The sequence below is a fragment of the Furipterus horrens genome, unplaced genomic scaffold (genome assembly GCF_987537825.1).
Source record: "Furipterus horrens unplaced genomic scaffold, mFurHor1.1.pri manual_scaffold_1, whole genome shotgun sequence".
Lineage (NCBI taxonomy): Eukaryota > Metazoa > Chordata > Mammalia > Chiroptera > Furipteridae > Furipterus > Furipterus horrens.
This window is the reverse complement of record NW_028327171.1, coordinates 87,533,333-87,551,307: the sequence shown is the minus strand read 5'-3', so window position 1 is coordinate 87,551,307 and position 17,975 is coordinate 87,533,333.

Sequence of the window (17,975 nt, the reverse complement as noted above, 5' to 3'; positions counted from 1 at the left end):
GATTTTCCTTGAATCGCAATTTTTCTCCCTAAGATTACCCTCCTTATCATTAAAGGGACTGCATTAAGTCCATTTTTAATTTATCCTGTTCATTGGCATAAACACAACAAGAGCAGAAAATGATCACTTATGATCTTTAGTTCTGCTTTGCTGAAACTTATGCAAGGAACATTTAGGCTGACCTTCAGTCTGCCCTTCAAGGCACAGAAGCAGAACCACATAGCTAGCATTCAGCTTTGCCTGTAAACACCTGTCTTTTCCAAGTCCTTCTGGTTTTCCATTGTGCCTTAAGGTCCCATCTAGCCATCTTTCAGGAAAACAACCTTCATTCCTTCCCTGGAAAAATTGCCATGGACCACGCATCAATCCAAGGTACCAGGCCTTTTATCTCGTGGACTTTTATTACCTTTGAAAGTCAATCCCAGTTCCTCAGGACTTTTTGGTAACAACCAAAGCCCAAGCATGTCTCCTTTAGGCATGACATTCCAGTTAAAGTCTTTGTTAAAAAAAAACAAAAAACAAAAAACAAACAAATAAAAACCTCTATTAACAACTGGTTTTATTAGTTTTATGCAAAGAAACTTATGTCATTGCTTAGTTCTTTAGAATGCCAAACTCTGGAGGGATCAGATAGGGAGAAAAATATACAGTGTGAAGGAAAATCCTTGTCCTTCTAATATTCACTGAACTGGCATTTCTATTCTTTATATTTTCATTTTTCCCCCACTAAAAATATTATTTGTTTGTTTTTCCATTACTGTTGTCCCACTTCCCCCCCCTCTTGCTTCCCTGCACCCTACCCCCCCTTCTCCCACATTCAGTCCCCACCCAGTTGTCCATGTCCATGGGTCATTTATACATGCTCTTTGACTAGACTCTTTCCCTTCTTACCCCCTTCTCTCCCTCCCATCTCCCCCTTTGTTACTGTTAGTTTATTCCTTGTTTACATACCTCTGGTTCAGTTTTGCTCATTTGTTTGTGTCGTTCATTAGTTTCCTGTAATAGGTGATAGCATAAGATATTTTTCTTTCATTGCCTGGCTTATTTTGCTAAGCATAATTCTCTCTAGTTCCAGCCATGTTTTTGCAAGTGGTAGAAGTTCCTTTTTTCTTTCAGTACTTATTCATTTTAATTTCCCCCCTTTGTACTCGTGTTCCTCTCTGTCTCTGTTTCTTCATCTTCTTAAAGCAGACCCTTTAACATCTCTTGCAATGCTGGTTCGGTGGAGATGTATTCTTTTAGCCTTCTTTTGTCTTCTAAACTCCTTATTTCACCTTCCATTTTGAATGAGAGCCTTGTTGGGTAGAGTATTCTTGGTTGTAGGCCTTTGTTTTTCATTGCTTGGAATATTTTTTGTCATTTCCTTCTGGCTTGTAGCGTTTCTGCTGAGAAATCTGATGATAGCCTTATTGGAGCTCCCTTGTATGTTATTAGTTGTTTCTCTCTTGCTGCTTTTAGGATTCTCTCTTTGTCTTTGAATGTTGGCATTTTAATTATGATGTGTCTTGAAGTGGGTCTGTTGGTGTTCATCTTTATTGGGACTCTCTGTGCTTCCTGGACTTGCGTGACTCTTCCTCTCCTCATGTGAGGGAAGTTTTCTGTCATTAGTTTTTCAAAGAGGTTTTCTATCCCTTGCTCTTCTTCTTCTCCTTCTGGAATTCCTATGATACAGATATTATTACGTTTCATGTTGTCCTGCAGCTGTCTTAGAGCCTCTTCAGTCTTGTTCAGTCTTTTTTCATTTTGTTGCACCGTCTGGGAGTTTTTGTGTACGTTGTCCTCCAGCTCACTGATCTGATCTTCTGCTTCCTCTAGCCTGCTTTTAATTACTTCTACTGTGTTCTTCAATTCAGAGATTGTATTCTTCATTTCCTCCTGGCTCTTATTGATAGCTTCTATGTCCTTTTTCATGCTGGTGTAATTCTCAGTAAGTTCCTTGTAGCTTTTTTGGAGTTCCCTGTAGTTTTTCTGCAGTTCTTTGTAGTTTCTGCTGAGCTCATTGAGCTTCCCCATAATCCATGTTTTGAATTCCATATGTGATAGTTTGCTCCCCTCTATTTCATTTAGCACTCTTTCTGGGGATTCTACCTTTCCTTTTGATGAGGGGTTATTTCTCTGTCTCCCCATTTTTGTGACTTCTTTGTTTGTTTTCATTTTATTTTAATTGCCATCTTAACTCATTCCCTACATTACTGCCAGGTTTTCAAGCAAAATTTATACTGCTTAAATTCTTCCTACCAACTCAGTCCATTCTGATACTGTCTTTTATCACTCGCTCCATAGCATTTTTCATATTTTGCCAATGCTTTTAATCCAATGGGTGCTTTTCAGTTTTATTTCTCAGTGCACTTTACCTTACTTTTTAATGATATTGCCTTTGGTTCCATGACAGTCACACCTCAGAAATTATTCTTAAGTCTCTAGCTTCTGCTCAGTCTTTATCATTATTACTTACCTCATGTTTATATGTATTTGAGTTCTTCAAGATGGTATCTTGAATTTTTTAAGTTATCCTCACATTTTCTTCAGATAAATTATATATGTATATAATGATTTCCAAAAATAATACAGTATATGCAATCCAAATTGTCTTTTAAACTTGAGACAAGTTTATTTCACTGATTTCTTGACATCTGTACTTGGAAATACCCAAAGTGATTATTTTAAAACATCAGAATTTTAATCTCTCCCAGACTTGAGCCTTTATTAATTTTTTGATCTTTCAGAAAATTGAATAAATTATCCTACTAACATACTCATGACCAAAGCAGCATCACTGATACCTAGTAGAGGGTTGGTTAATGTGCTTATAATTGAGTATTTGAGAAAGCTAAATTTTACAATTATGCAATTTCACTTATTTTGCTGACAATTTTAACCATTATCAATTCTAGTTTCTGTATTTTATCAGTTGACATATAATTCTTTACCCTTCCCAAACCTTCTCAAACTCTAAAACTATTCTGCACATCAATTTGCTTATCTATTACATATATAGTGTTTTAATTGAGGATCATTTGGTTCTAAAAAACAGGTATTGGTTTGTTCTAAAGATGACTTGGTTATAAGTAACCAAGAGTTAATATGATTTTAAAATATTTCTTCAGGAACTAAAATCAGGAAGAATAAAGCTATCAGGAGTCAAAGCTTACTCCTTAGGATGCCACATGCTCTTTTTTTACCAGGTTGTCACATGGTAAAAAAACAGCTGCATAGCACTATGATGTCTTTCTGTTCACATGCTCCACAAGGCCTCAGTGCAGCCACTGTGTGTAGTCTTCTAATAGGAAAGAGAAGGTCAGTAACCTGATTTGGAACAAGTGAATGTCTATAGTTCTATCAGCAATGGCCAGAAGGTGGTGTCAAGGACTTCTTTGAAAAGCCTTTTTTCAGCTGGCTGGGGGGGAAAAACAGCATAAGGATGTACTCTAAGAAAGAAAGAAAAAAAAATTATAGACACAGACAACAATATTGTGGTTACCAGAGGGAAGAGATGTAATAAATAGGGTCAAATATATCACGATGGAAGATTTGACTTTGGATGGTGGGTACACAATACAATATACATAGAACTGTACCCATGAAACAAAAAAGAGATGGAATTAAAAAAGAAATGATAATTTCCATCTCTCATAGAATAGGTGGAAACATATTTTAAGTACTATGATTTGTACTCCTTCTCAGAACCTAAAGTAACATCAGAAGAAAAGACAGTGACACTTCATCATTCTCATCATTGAGTTTACTTTAGCTAACTTCTGCCATGTGTAACCTATATGACACTTTCTATAGAGAATTCAGGCTTATACACACTAGAAATGACATTCTAGAATCTACTTTTATTTTCAGTTTATAAGAATTCCACTATCTGCTAGTAAACCTTCATGGAGAGTTGTTAGTAAACATGAATGCCTGATACAAATAGACTGTATCATATTTAAGAATGGTCAAATTGTGCCATAGATTTATATAATACTTTAATGAAATAAAGACTAAGTAAGTTAATATTTGAATCTTCCCTTATACTTTAGATTAATTGATGATCAATATAAATAAAGAGATTGTATGGAAGAAACTAAAAATATTCCAAATTTAATAAAATTATACATTTGAAAGATATAATTTAAATCTAATTAAAATTATTTTTTATTTCTAAAGAATATTTCTGGAAAAATAGGAGAAACAAGATGGCGGAGGAGTAAGTGGAAGCTACACTAACTTCCTCCCAGAACTAGTCTGAATTTAAAATGTAATTTTGGAGAAATCATCTGGAATAACCAACCGAACACCAGCTGGAGAGAAGTCTTATAACCACGGAGAGACAGAAAAGGCCGCTACATCACAACGTGACCGGTAGGGAGTGAGGAGATGCGGAAGGGCTGGCTGGGCTCACACGGGTGGCAGCTGAAGGGACTGAGAAACAGCTCAGCAGCCGGGGGTTCCCCCTGAGAAGGGCAGGGTCTAAACCCCCAGCTGAACTTCCCAGCCTACAGCAACAGAGTGGAAAGTAAAATAGTATCCAGCTGAGAAAAGCGAAAAGCCACAGGGTTTCTTGTTAGCCGGAGAGAAACAGCTGGAGAAAAAGAGCTCTTAAGCGGATCACGTACAAAAATATTTTGGCCCCCACTTAACCTGGGCTCGAGCGCAGAGAAGGCAGAGAGGACTGGAGATGCTTGGGGAGAGTTTGGTGTGGTGGCTTTGAGGGGAGAGCTGGGGAAGCGGCCGGCCAGGTCCCAGTGCTGACTCATCCCCACACTGCAGGCAGACCATTCCCGGCCAAGTGGCGTCAGCCTGAGGGGAAGCAAAGGCCCTGCCTACAGGAATTAAGCTGCCACACCCACGGTCCTTAAGCCTGACGGCTAATCACAGATTGAATAGATTAACAACTAAGAAGCCAGACAAAGGCAGTAGATCCCTGGAAGTCTCCAACAGGCTGCCTAGGCCCAGACTGGTACAGGATCTGACGCCACCAGGGGCAGATCCAGGAAGTGCAGATCATTCTAAGAAGCACCAACAAACAATAGGAGTCACAAAAATGGGGAGACAGAGAAACAACACCCCATCAAAAGGAAAGGTAGAGTCCCCAGAAAGAGTGCTAAATGAAATAGAGGGGAGCCAACTATCAGATATGGAATTGAAAGCATATATTATGGAGAAGCTCAATGAGCTCAGCGGAAACTACAAAGAACTCCAGAAGAACTATAAGGAACCTACTGAGAATTATACCAGCATCAAAAAGGACATGGAAGCTATCAATAAGAGCCAGGAGGAAATGAAGAATACGATCTCTGAATTGAAGAACACAGTAGAAGGAATTAAAAACAGGCTAGAGGAAGCAGAAAATCGGATCAGCGAGCTGAAGGACAACGTAGACAAAACCTCCCAGACAGTGCAACAAAATGAAAAAAGGCTGAACAAGACTGAAGAGGCTCTAAGACAGCTGCAGGACAACATGAAACGTAATAATATCCGTATCATAGGAATTCCAGAAGGAGAAGAAGAGCAAGGGATAGAAAACCTCTTTGAAAAACTAATGACAGAAAACTTCCCTAACATGAGGAGAGAAAGAATCATGCAAGTCCAGGAAGCACAGAGGGTCCCAATGAAGATGAACCCCAACAGGCCCACTTCAAGACACATCATAATTAAAATGCCAACATTCAAAGACAAAGAGAGAATCCTAAAAGCAGCAAGAGAGAAACAACTAATAACATACAAGGGAGCTCCAATAAGGCTATCATCAGATTACTCAGCAGAAACACTACAAGCCAGAAGGGAATGGCAAAATATATTCCAAGTAATGAAAAACAAAGGCCTACAACCAAGAATACTCTACCCAGCAAGGCTCTCATTCAAAATGGAAGGTGAAATAAGGAGTTTCCAAGACAAAAGAACGTTAAAAGAATACATCTCCACCAAACCAGTATTGCAAGAGATGCTAAAGGGTCTGCTTTAAGAAGATGAAGAAACAGAGAGAGACAGAGAGGAACATGAGTACAAAGGAGGAAAATGACAATGAATAAGTACTGAAAGAAAGAAGGAACTTCTACCATTTGCAACAACATGATTGGAACTAGAGAGAATTATGCTTAGCGAAATTAGCCAGGCAACAAAAGAAAATTACCTTATGCTATCACCTGTTACAGGAAACTAATGAACAACACAAACAAATGAGCAAAATTGAACCAGAGGTATGTAAATGAGGAATAAACTAACAGTAACAAAGGGGGAGATGGGAGGGAGAGAAGTGGTAAGAAGGGGAAGGGTCTAGTCAAAGAGCATGTATAAATGACCCATGGACATGGACAACTGGGTGGGGACTGAATGTGGGAGAAGGGAGGGACAGGGTGCAGAGAAGCAAGAGGGGGAAAAAAGTGAGACAACTGTAATGGAAAAACAAACAGAAAAATTTTTAGTGGGGGGAAAAAATAAAAATATAAAGAATAGAAATGCAAGTTCAGTGAATATTAGAAGGACAATGTTTTTCCTTCACACTGTATATATTTTCTCCCTATCTGATCCCTCCAGAATTTGGCATTCTAAAGAAGTAAGTAATGACCTAAGTTTCTTTGCATAAAACTAATAAGACCAGTTGTTAATAACGATTTTTTTTTACTAAGACTTTGACTGGAATGTCATGCCTAAAGGAGACATGCTTGGGCTTTGGTTGTTACCAAAAAGCCCTGAGCAACTGGGACTGACTTTCAAAGGTAATAAAAGTCCACGAGATAAAAGGCCTGGTACCTTGGATGGGTGAGCGGTCCATAGAAATCTTTCCAGGGAAGGAACGAAGGTTGTTTTTCTGAAAGATGGCTAGAAGGGACCTTAAGGCACAATGGAAAACCAGGAGGACCTGGAAAAGACAGGTGCTTACAGGCAAGGCTGAATGCCAGGTATGTGGCTCAGCTTCTGTGCCCTGAAGGGCAGACTGAAGGTCAGCATAAATGTTCCTTACGTAAGTTCCAGCAAAGCAGAACTAAAGATCATAAGTGATCATTTTCTGCTCTTGTTGTGTTTATGCAAATGAACAGGATAAGTTAAAAATGAACTTAATGCAGTCCTGTTAATGACAAGGAGGGTAATCTTAGGGAGAAAAATCAAGATCCAAGGAAGATCACAATGCCCAGTGGTAGACTATAAAGTAGTGCAGCTAAACGTCTTTAAAGTTTTTTTTCATTTAAAATTTGTTTTCATTTGAAAGTTAAACTATGTCTGTGGCATTATCAAAGATGTTTAATTTACAGGCAAGAAGAATGTCAAATGCCTTGCAACTGGATGTCTTTCCGATAAGACAGTCCTACAGATCTATAAACTTGTATGTGGGTTATGTTACATAAATTAACATGTGTCAAATGCCTTGCAACTGGATGTCTTTCCGATAAGACAGTCCTACAGATCTATAAACTTGTGTGTGGGTTATGTTACATAAATTAACATGTGTTTTCTGTTTTCAAAGGGCGTAAGCCTACGATCTCATTACCTGAGTGATTGTCTGTACGTATAGGCCTCACTTAATCCTGTCTGCATTGCTGCCTCCTGAGACTCAATGGTTTGGCTGAACTAAGTGGCTGGGTTGGTGAAGAACGCGGTGGTCTGTGGGCTTCACTTTAAAACTGGTTTCTCTTTTCTATCCTAATGGCTTGGACAGAAAGAGCCCAGAGGCCTGAGAGGGGGGAAACCTAAAATATTTCCCTCAGTCCATACTAAGTATAATGGGCACAAGGGTTTTGGACAGGTGAGATGTACCTGGCATACCTTCCTCCAAAGAAGCCCTTCTTTTCCCTAATGTGGGACATTGAAAAATTAATACCTGTCTTTTGTCATCTAGTGGTTACGGATTGAATGATGTCCTTTAACCCTGTTGCCCCAGAATACAACAAGGATGCCAGCCTGTTAAACCAAGCATGCCGTTGTCCAGAGACAGCCAACCAACCTGGAGTCTGCACGATCCTTCCCCTTGTAGGAAGGCCACCCTCCCCTCCACGTCCCCACTCTTACTAGGGATTTCTTGACCCAAGGGTAGGTAGGACAACGACCATGTCCAGCTTGAAGCAGCTAGAGGAGCTCGAGACCTTCGTCCATTGTCCTTTATAAGATTGTAAAGGGTCTTAAGTCTGAGAGGGAGGAATTGTTATTTTTTATTGTTAAAATATTTAACTAATTAATTAATTATTTTTTAAAAAAGAAGAAGAATATATGAAGGGTGAGCCATGGGCATGGACTTGGGGAGGGGATTGTTGGGGAAGGGGGGTGCTGGGCGGAGGGGAGCAAAGGGGAAAAAATTGGAACTATTGTAACAATATAATCAATAAAATATACATTAAAAAAAAAGAATATTTCTGGTCATATAATCCATAATTGAAAGCTTGTTAGTACCATTATGTAATATTTATATTAGACTTCTTTAGATCTTTTACTATTTTATCCAAGAAAAGTCACTGCTTATGAAATACTTTATTTCACTGCAAAGCAGCACATCATACAAACTAAAATTTATTAATAAAACACTATCCAGGTAAAATTATACATGTGAACTTTATTTATATAAATTGTAGGAATTTCTGTGAATGTGTCTATGTGTTCATCTAGGACAAAGACTTAATGTCTGAAGTATTAAATAGCTGTGGTGTTCTCTTTTATATAAGTAATGCATCATTTGCACATAAATGACCCAATCTTTTTATTAACAAAGACAAAATTACTTACATTTTAGAAAGATAATCAGTTAGTGTAGTAAGTATTCAATTATGTTTATTATGAATAATCAGTAGTTCATCACCCCTAATGATATTCATTTTATATCACTATTTCAGATACTTTAAATAATTATAAAATAGGAATTTCAAAGATAAAACATCCTAATTTAAACTGGATGATGCTTAAATATTATTTTCCTTCTTCATGAAAACCTGCAAAATGACTGACTGGAAATTACTGATCATAAATAGTATGTAGGGACAAAGATCAAGCTTAGCATTTGAAATAGAAAGCTCTTCTCATTTGAATAATAATTATAATAAACAATAATTACACCATATTAAAGATAATGATCACAAAGTGTATAGAGCATTAGTATGTGTTTCATACATAATAACTTATTTAAAATATAACTATCTTATTATCTTCATTTTATAGAAAGAGTAAATGAGAAACAAAAGCATTAAGTAACATGTAAAAGAAAGTGATTGGCAAAGCCAAGATTCTAATCCAGGTGATCTGTCCCCAAGTTTGCACTACTTTTAGAAAAACAGGAAAATATCTTTAATGTATTTAGAGTTGTATTCGACATTTTTATGTATCAATTTATCTCTAAGCACCACTGGGAATTTATCTCGTGTCACTCATTTGAAACAGCAAGGGAATAACAGAAATGTTAATGAATAGCTTCCATGGTTCCGAAGCCTCCTTCTACAAAAAACACTGGGTTTGCAAGTCCTACATTCTTCATTTATTCATTTTATGTGTGTTGAAGGTACCAGTATTGCTCTCTAACTGTTGCTTTTCTCTATCATGCAGGAGCCAAAGCTGCTGCTACTCTATGATCTTTGCCTCATCGAAAGCTGTTCCCACAACAATAATGGTTTTGTAGAAGTTCTCAGAGTCCATCTTCTTCTCACCCCCAAATTTCCAGTTGTCATTTCCGTGTTTATGGGAGAGGAGTTTCTACCCAGAAATGTAAATTCAACTCATATGTCTCTCCCCAAAGCAATATTACTTCATTAGATTTCTGTCAATCTTGCAAACTATTGTTATTTTTACTACAACATCTTACAAAATTGTAAAAGTTTCCTTTATACTTACTCTGGCAACATTAACTCGACACCATAAGTGATATATAGAAATAGACTTCCCTGTGTTAGAATTAACCAATTACCCAAGCTACTCTGTCTACTGAACATTCCACTGACCATCCAGGATATTCCCTTAAAGGTATGGGCCTGTGTCTTGTTTCTTTTTATTTTGGAGTTTTCATTCTTGAGTTTTTTCAGTATCACATATTTGATTTCTCATTATTCCTAGCAGACCAAAATGTTCTTTTCTAAATCCTGTTGAAGAAGGAAATTAACATATACCATATTGAATGCTTAGTACTTGCTAAGCACTGTGTACTTAAGTGCCCATTAGTTGCCAGGTACTTTGAATACATTTATGTCATTTCATTCTCACAATAATACTGTAAGAAAAGTACTTTCACACCAATTTACAGATGAGGCCTGGAAAACTAAATACACTCAGTCTGAACTGCACTGAAGTAGGAGCACAAAACATTTTTGCCTAACTCCGAAGAATACATGCTTTCTCTCTCTCTCTTTTTTTTTTTTTTTGCTTACTCATTATAAACATGTATGTGCTTGCACACTTTCTGTAGTTAAAATACTTAATTACCTAATAATTTTTCTAGTCCAACATCATTTAAGAAGCAACATCAGCTATGAAAAATTATTTCTTTACTCCTCTCTACAGTTACAAAGAACTGTAGTTTTAAATCCATTCAGGGAAATTCTCAATACAAACTAAGGAAGCAATATAGTCAGACACAGTTGTGAGCACTATCCTCACTTTAGTAGCACTTGGGAACACATTTTTGAGGCTCACCAGAAAAGTATTTTGACTCAGTTGCCTTGATCTATAAGTTAGTGTACTAAGAGTTAATTGCAAAAGCAGTTCTTATATCCTATCATGCACCTTACCTCTAATCTCTGGTCCCAATGCTCAATTACATTTATTTCTAGTTACTATCAAAACTTCCCACTGCCTGTCACTTGTGCATCTACTAGAATTTCTGAAGAAAAAAAATGAGTAAAGTATATAGGAATTATATATAGGGCGTGCACTCAAGTTTGAATAATATAGATCACTGGAAGGAAAGTATCAGAAGACCCCAAGAAACTAAGATTTAATTATTTCTCTCCCTAATCACATCTTAAATGTATATATGGCATTATTGTTTTATGTTAAGCTTCAGAGAGATTACTATTTTTTAATGCTTAAATGTATATTTAAATGTACATAAAAAGGGAAATAATATATTACAATATTAAGAAACTCGTGTTTTTGTCACATATTTGTATTTTAGGTCATATTCACTTTACAGAATATCTCTACATCAGCAGTCATGAAGATACATACACACACATATATATATATGTATATGCACATAAATTCACATATATTTATTTATAGCAATATCTTATTATGACAAAATAAAGTCATATCCAACTTGTCTGTCAACTCAGTTTTCCCTGAATTTTTATATTACCTTTGCAAACAGAATGATCATTTCCCCAGTCTTATTGAGGTATAATTGACATATAACACAGTATTAGTTTAAAGTATACAACATAATGACTTGATATATGTATATATCAGAAAATGAGTACCACAATAACTTTAGTAAACATCCATTATTTCATATTGTCACAGTGTTTTTTCTTAGGATGGGACTTGTAAGATCTAATTTTAGTACTTTCAAATTATAGTACAGTAATGTTAATTACAGTCAACATGCTATGCATTACATGACCATTTTGAAATAAAAAATTAATCATATCAAGAGCTTTTTTAAAGTAATCACATAAGTCCTTGTCACATATTAAAATAAAATCAAACTCTTGAATAAAATTGTAAGACACAGGATCATCTAACCACATGTGTATCAATACCCACTCACATGAACTAGGCAAGGAAAGGTCCTTAAATATACATGCCCCTTAGCTAATCCACATGTTTTAGTCCATCTCATTTCTTACTCTACTTAGTTCTCTGTTCAGTACCACCAACAAATGGAGATCACATTAATTCTTATTGCTCTTTAATCAATAGTAGCTGCCAATACTTAAATGGCAAATTACACCTTCAAACCCTTAAGTGAATATTTTCTATGCAATTACAATGTTGAAATAGATTTTATAAAGTTTAAAATGCTATAGTGTGGCAAATAAAAAGGAAAACATTATTAAGACACTATTATTGGTGAAATAGTCATAATACAATCATGCGCTGCAAAGTAATGTTTCAGTCAACAACTAAACACATATACAACAGTGCTATAATTCCTATTGCCTCGTGATGTTTGTTGGTACCATGTGCAGTGCAACACACTATTCATGTGCTTGTGATGCAATGTAAAAAACCCTACTGTGCTTCGAGTTGTGCTTGATCATAGCAAATGACTTTGTTACTGGTTCATGTATTTACTATACGATAGTTTTTATCGTTATTTTGATGCACTCTTTTCAGTTATAAAAAAGTTTGCTGTATACAGAATGCTCTGTTACACTGGCAGTAGCCTCATACATCTGATGTTGTATGATTGCACCATTTTCTCTTGTGCTGAATTTAATCTGGTGTTTTGTACAGCAACATGCTGTATAGGCTTGTAGCATATGAGCAATAGCACAATACCATACAGCCTAGGTGTTTAGTAGGTTTGTGTAAGTGCACTCTATGATGTTCCATGGTGAAATTTCTTTGTTAAATGGTCCATAACTGTAACTTAGTATATCAAATAACATGAATACTTATTGGCATAACCAACATGGACATAATTGATGAGAAAAATTATAAAGGTGAAAACCCTCAAAAGAATTCCTATTCCCACCTATATAACTTTTTTTTTAATGTAATAACTTTTACAGTGTGCTTATGGAGAATAATTGCAAAACTTTTGTTCTGAATTATTAAATAAGTCATTCTTTAGAGGCTTACCTTAAACACTTCACTGATATGTGAAATAGCAATTTATGATGTGATTAAAGTTTAAATAACTTCAGATTTTGTATCCATTAAACATTAGAACCATGGGGATTTTCAGAAGGCAAACTTTCATTAAAGAATAAAGAATTATGCAGAGAACTACAGTTGCTGTGAAGACAGCCAATATATAAAATGCAGCTGTTGGCACAAGATGATAAACTATATATATTTTTGTTTTTAGATTAAAAAAATAAAATATTTTGAATATAAAAGAATGTATATTGAGGCTATGGTAATACATTCCAAAGGGAATAATGCTATTGCAGTTGACTTAAAATTTTAGTTTGGTGGGAATGCAGACTGGTACAACCACTTTGAAAAACATTATGGAGTTTCCTCAAAAAATTAAAAATGAAATTACCTTTTGATCCTGCAATCCCATTGTCAGGAATATGTCCTAAGAATTCTGAAACACTAACAAGAAAGAATATATACACCTCTTTGTTCATAGCCATGATATTTGCATAGCCAAAGTCTGGAAACAGCCCAAGTGCTCATCAGTAGATGAGTGGAGATAAAAAAAACTGTAGTATAATTACACAATGGAATTGACAAGGTTGTAAAAAAGAAGGAACTCTTACCCTTTCTGACAACATGGGTAGAGTTGGAGATTTTTATGCTAAATGAAATGAACTAGTCAGAGAAAAACAAATCCTATATAATCTCACTCATGTGGAATCTTATCAACAAAATAAAACTGGAGTCCTGGATACATAGAATGAATTGACAGATCTCAGAGGGGATCAGCCTGGGAGGAACTGAAAGAGATTAGCCAAAGAACATATATGCATATATGCATAGCCTGTGGACACAGACAGCAATGTGGTGAAGGGTTAAGGGACATCTTGAATAGTTTCAATATGAAAAAAATTTTTAATAAAAATATTTAGTTGAACTGAAACAATATTTTTTTCTCACATACAAGTCAATAGGCCACTTTTATTAATTGATCCATGAGTCCTTAGTCTTTCATTTGAATTAAATAATCTAAAGTCACCAGATCAGAATATACAAAAACAAATAACATTCTGTGGAGCTATTCCATTACAGGTGATTCTTTGCTCTTTTTCCAAAAGAAACCCTGTAAATAACAAGTTTTATGTAATTTGAAATTTTAATCGTTAAATTTTTATTTATATCTTATTTTACATCAATCAAAATTAGTTTTTTTTCCTTTGAAAATGCTTTTTAATTGAAACTTATGTCATGGGTTGTGAAATGAACAAATACATGTATGTGAGGCAATTGGACACATATGAGTACCTACATTTATTTTCTGTAATAATAGTTGAGGTTCCTAAGAAGCAAATACAATGTACACTTAGAAGAAATGTTTCAAGGCTCTTAGTTGGAAAATTTCAAATTCAAATACTTTATAAATAAGTTAAAACCAAAACAATGACAATAATATTTCACAATATTGACACACAATTGTTATTTCTTCTGTAAGAACAGGGAAATAATTATTGCTGCATTTTAGATATCTTCCATAACAAAAAGTAGTCAAATTTAGTATCATGCATAGTTTACCTTCATGCATGTATTTCCTGTATTCCCACTTTACTTTCAAATCAAAATATATAATAATATCAGAGAAAATAAGTAATTTCACATCCTCAATAGAGGAGTAAAATGAGAGATCTTCCTCTGTAACAATTATTTTTAGAGTTAAAGAAAAGACAGAAATTATTATTATTTGTATATAAACACAATTATAGAATGTTAATACATTAAAAAATGAAATAAAAGTGAAGTTATATTCTGCCTGATTCCCTCACTGGCACACCTTGATTTCTCAGAAACCTGGGGTTCTACAAAGCAATTTGAAAACCACTCTTCTAAAAATGATTTGCTTTTTTTGTGTTGTGGTAGAATTGGACTATGTTATTTTCTGCTTATTCTGCAAACTAAAACAGTATAAAAATGCATGCAGTGTTGTCCTAGTCGGTAAGGGAAGATTGACCTCTGGATTCCCTAAAAGCATCATTGCAGTTTCCTAAAAAGTTTCCATCTTGCTCATCTGTTTTATCATTCTTTAATTTTTTAAATCTTTTATGTTCTTTGCAATAAAATAATATAGAAATAAATTTAAAATAAAACCTTAGTACCATAACATTAGTTCGAAGTATAGTGATATTTCAAGGTCTCTTTTCTTCATATGAACCATGTTATTCTGGAAAACTCATAAAAAATTGAAAGAATCTAATGTGGGGTTGCTCCTTCCAAAATAATGCCAATTGCATCCTTCCAATTACTGATGTCAAAAACATGGTGTAATTTTTGACCACTACCTTTTGTCACAGCTCATATCTATTTGCAGGAGGAAGCATTTTTATCTGTGATATGTCAAGAAACTAACCACTTCTCACCATCTCTGCTAGTATCTCCTTGCTACTATCATATCTAGTACCAATTGTTACATTGTTTTTTTATAATTTATTCTCCAAGAAACAACTGAAGTCAAAGATTTATGATGGCTCATAAATCTATTGTGGTTTCCCATTTTTCTGAGAATAAAAACTGAAGTTCTTACAATGCCTGTATTAGGGTTCTTCAGAGAAATAGAACCAGTACTATATAGATTATAGATAGATATAGATATAAATATAGACAGATATATCTTATAAGGAATTGGTTCTTGTGATTATGGAGGCTGAAAAGTCCTATACTCTGCCATCTGTAAGCCGGAGACCCAGGAAACTGGTGGTGAAGTTCTAGTCCATGTTTGAAGGTCTGAGAACCACAGAGCCAATGTTATAGGTAGGTTCCAGGCTGAGGGCAGAAGACAGATGTCTCCACTCAGGCAAAGGGAGAATTCTTCCTTCCTCTGACTTTCTTTTTTCCTCTTCAGACCCTCAGTAGATGAGATTGTGCCCATCCACATTGGGGAAGGTAATCTGCTTTCATTTGGAAATACTTTCACAGACATAACTAGAGATCGTCGTCGGCAGCCGTCCGTCTCGAGAGACGATAGTGTAGCTTCCCAAGAGTCTATCTGCATCGCCGAGAATGGCTGTGCAGTCCGACTCGGGAGTGACACGGTATCTGTCTCCTCACGTGTTGAATCGACATCTTGCGATGACGCTGGAGTGTCCTCTCCAGTGAAGCTGAAGCTACAGAGCCTGGGCAGGGTGATATGGAGGGTCTGCTGTTGCCCATGCAGCAGACCCCCCCTCTCTTCGCAGCTGAAGGGTCCAAGGGAAAGACGGAGTCAATACAGCTTGGCTTCAGGTGCGCCGCAGGAGTTGCCGGTGATGACTACAACGTCAAACCGCCTTAGGGACTCCGGCTCCGGATTTTCTGTCGGGGTTTACTCCCCTAGCCTTTCCCCTGAAGAGGTATGCCGCAAGGCAGCGGAGGTTTTTTGGAGTCAGAGTTTTCCTTCTCTGATGTGCCCTGACTGGAAGATCGAACCAGCGACACTTAGCTCGCAGGCCGACGCTCAATACACTGAGCCAAACCAGCCAGGGGGAAACTAGAGATAATGTTAACCAAATATCTGGGCACCTCAACAACCAGTCAAATTGACACGTAAAGTTACCTATCATGGTACCTCACCAGGTTCTTCATGGACAAGCCCCATTACCAGAACACCTCATTTTGTTCCATTTCCCTGCTCCACTGACACTGGCTTGCTTTACCTAAGACACAGCAGGCATGCTCTTATTTTAGAATTATTTGCTTTGGTTGTTTACTCTGATACAATAGAATATTTCTTTCTTTGCTATATGCATTGGTAACTCCTTTGTCTGTATCAAGTCTGCTCCAGAATACATTGCCATTTAGACTGCTTTGACTATCTTGTTTAAAATTGCAACTTTCCCTTTGCATTCCCTGTTCCCCTTTATCTTTTCTTCCTTTCTTTGAAACATAATGTTTATTAACAGCCAATGTACTTATGTTCTCTTTTATTTATGCCTTCTTTCATTAGGATGTAGAACCGAAACCGAAGGATATTTAACTAATATATTTGCTACTGAATCTGAGCACCAGAAATATAAGGGATGATACTTTGAAAGTGCTAAGTAAATGTTTGTTAACAATAAATGAGGGGATATCTAAAATCATATATAGGAGAAAATATTTTTTCAATTGTCCCTTAAAAGTTTTTCATGTCTTGATACATTCTAATTGATCACTTTTGAACCAAAAGTAATGCAATATGCTGCAGTAGAAAATAGTTAATCAGTGCTATAGACTGTCATTCACTTCAGCATTACAACAGACTAAGAGCAAGGGCCAATGGACCTCTGGATCCTGTACAGCCTCTTCAGAACAATGGAATCTGTACATGGCCCACCAGTATTTGAGTAATAAGGCTGAGCACTAGGAATAATGAACAGAGTATAATGGGTACAGAGAAGGAAAACTCTGATTCCAAAAAACCTCCGCTGCCTTGAGGCATACCTCTTCAGGGGAAAGGCTAAGGGAGTAAACCCCGACAGAAAATCCGGAGCCGGAGTCCCTAAGGCGGTTTGACGTTGTAGTCAACACCGGCAACTCCTGCGGCGCACCTGAAGCCAAGCTGTATTGACTCCATCTTTCCCTTGGATCCTGCAGCTGCGAAGAGAGGGGGGGTCTGCTGCATGGGCAACAGCAGACCCTCCATATCACCCTGCCCAGGCTCTGTAGCTTCATCGAGGCTCTGTAGCTTCAGCTTCACTGGAGAGTGCAGATAGACACTTAAGAAGCTACACCATCGTCTCTTGAGACGGACGGCTGCTGACGATAATGGGTAATTTTTTTTCATTATGTAGTAAAAGCTATTTTTAATAACCTTGGCTACTGATAGTAAGAGAAAAAACAGTTATGAACAGTTATGAACAAGAGATATGTATTCATTTATCTTTAAAAGAAGCATTTAATAAGTTTAATATCTTAATATGTCACAAGTGAATGTAAAATATGAATTGGTCCAAGTTGAAGTCATTAAAATAATTCCCTAGTATGATGATACTTATTTAAACAACAAATTTTTCCTCTGACTTTTATACCTTTCAATATTTATTCTTCATATTTTTTCTAAGTTGCTTATCATCTATCTATCTATCTATTTATCTATCTACCTATCATCTTAAAAGGACACGAGCAGATGCATAGTGATAAACTGATATTAGAATGTTTAACTGATCTTTCCAAGGACAAATGATGTGCCTCAAGAAGAAAATAAAAGAAAGATTTTTAATATGTACATCAGTCAATCTTTCTCCTCATCTCAA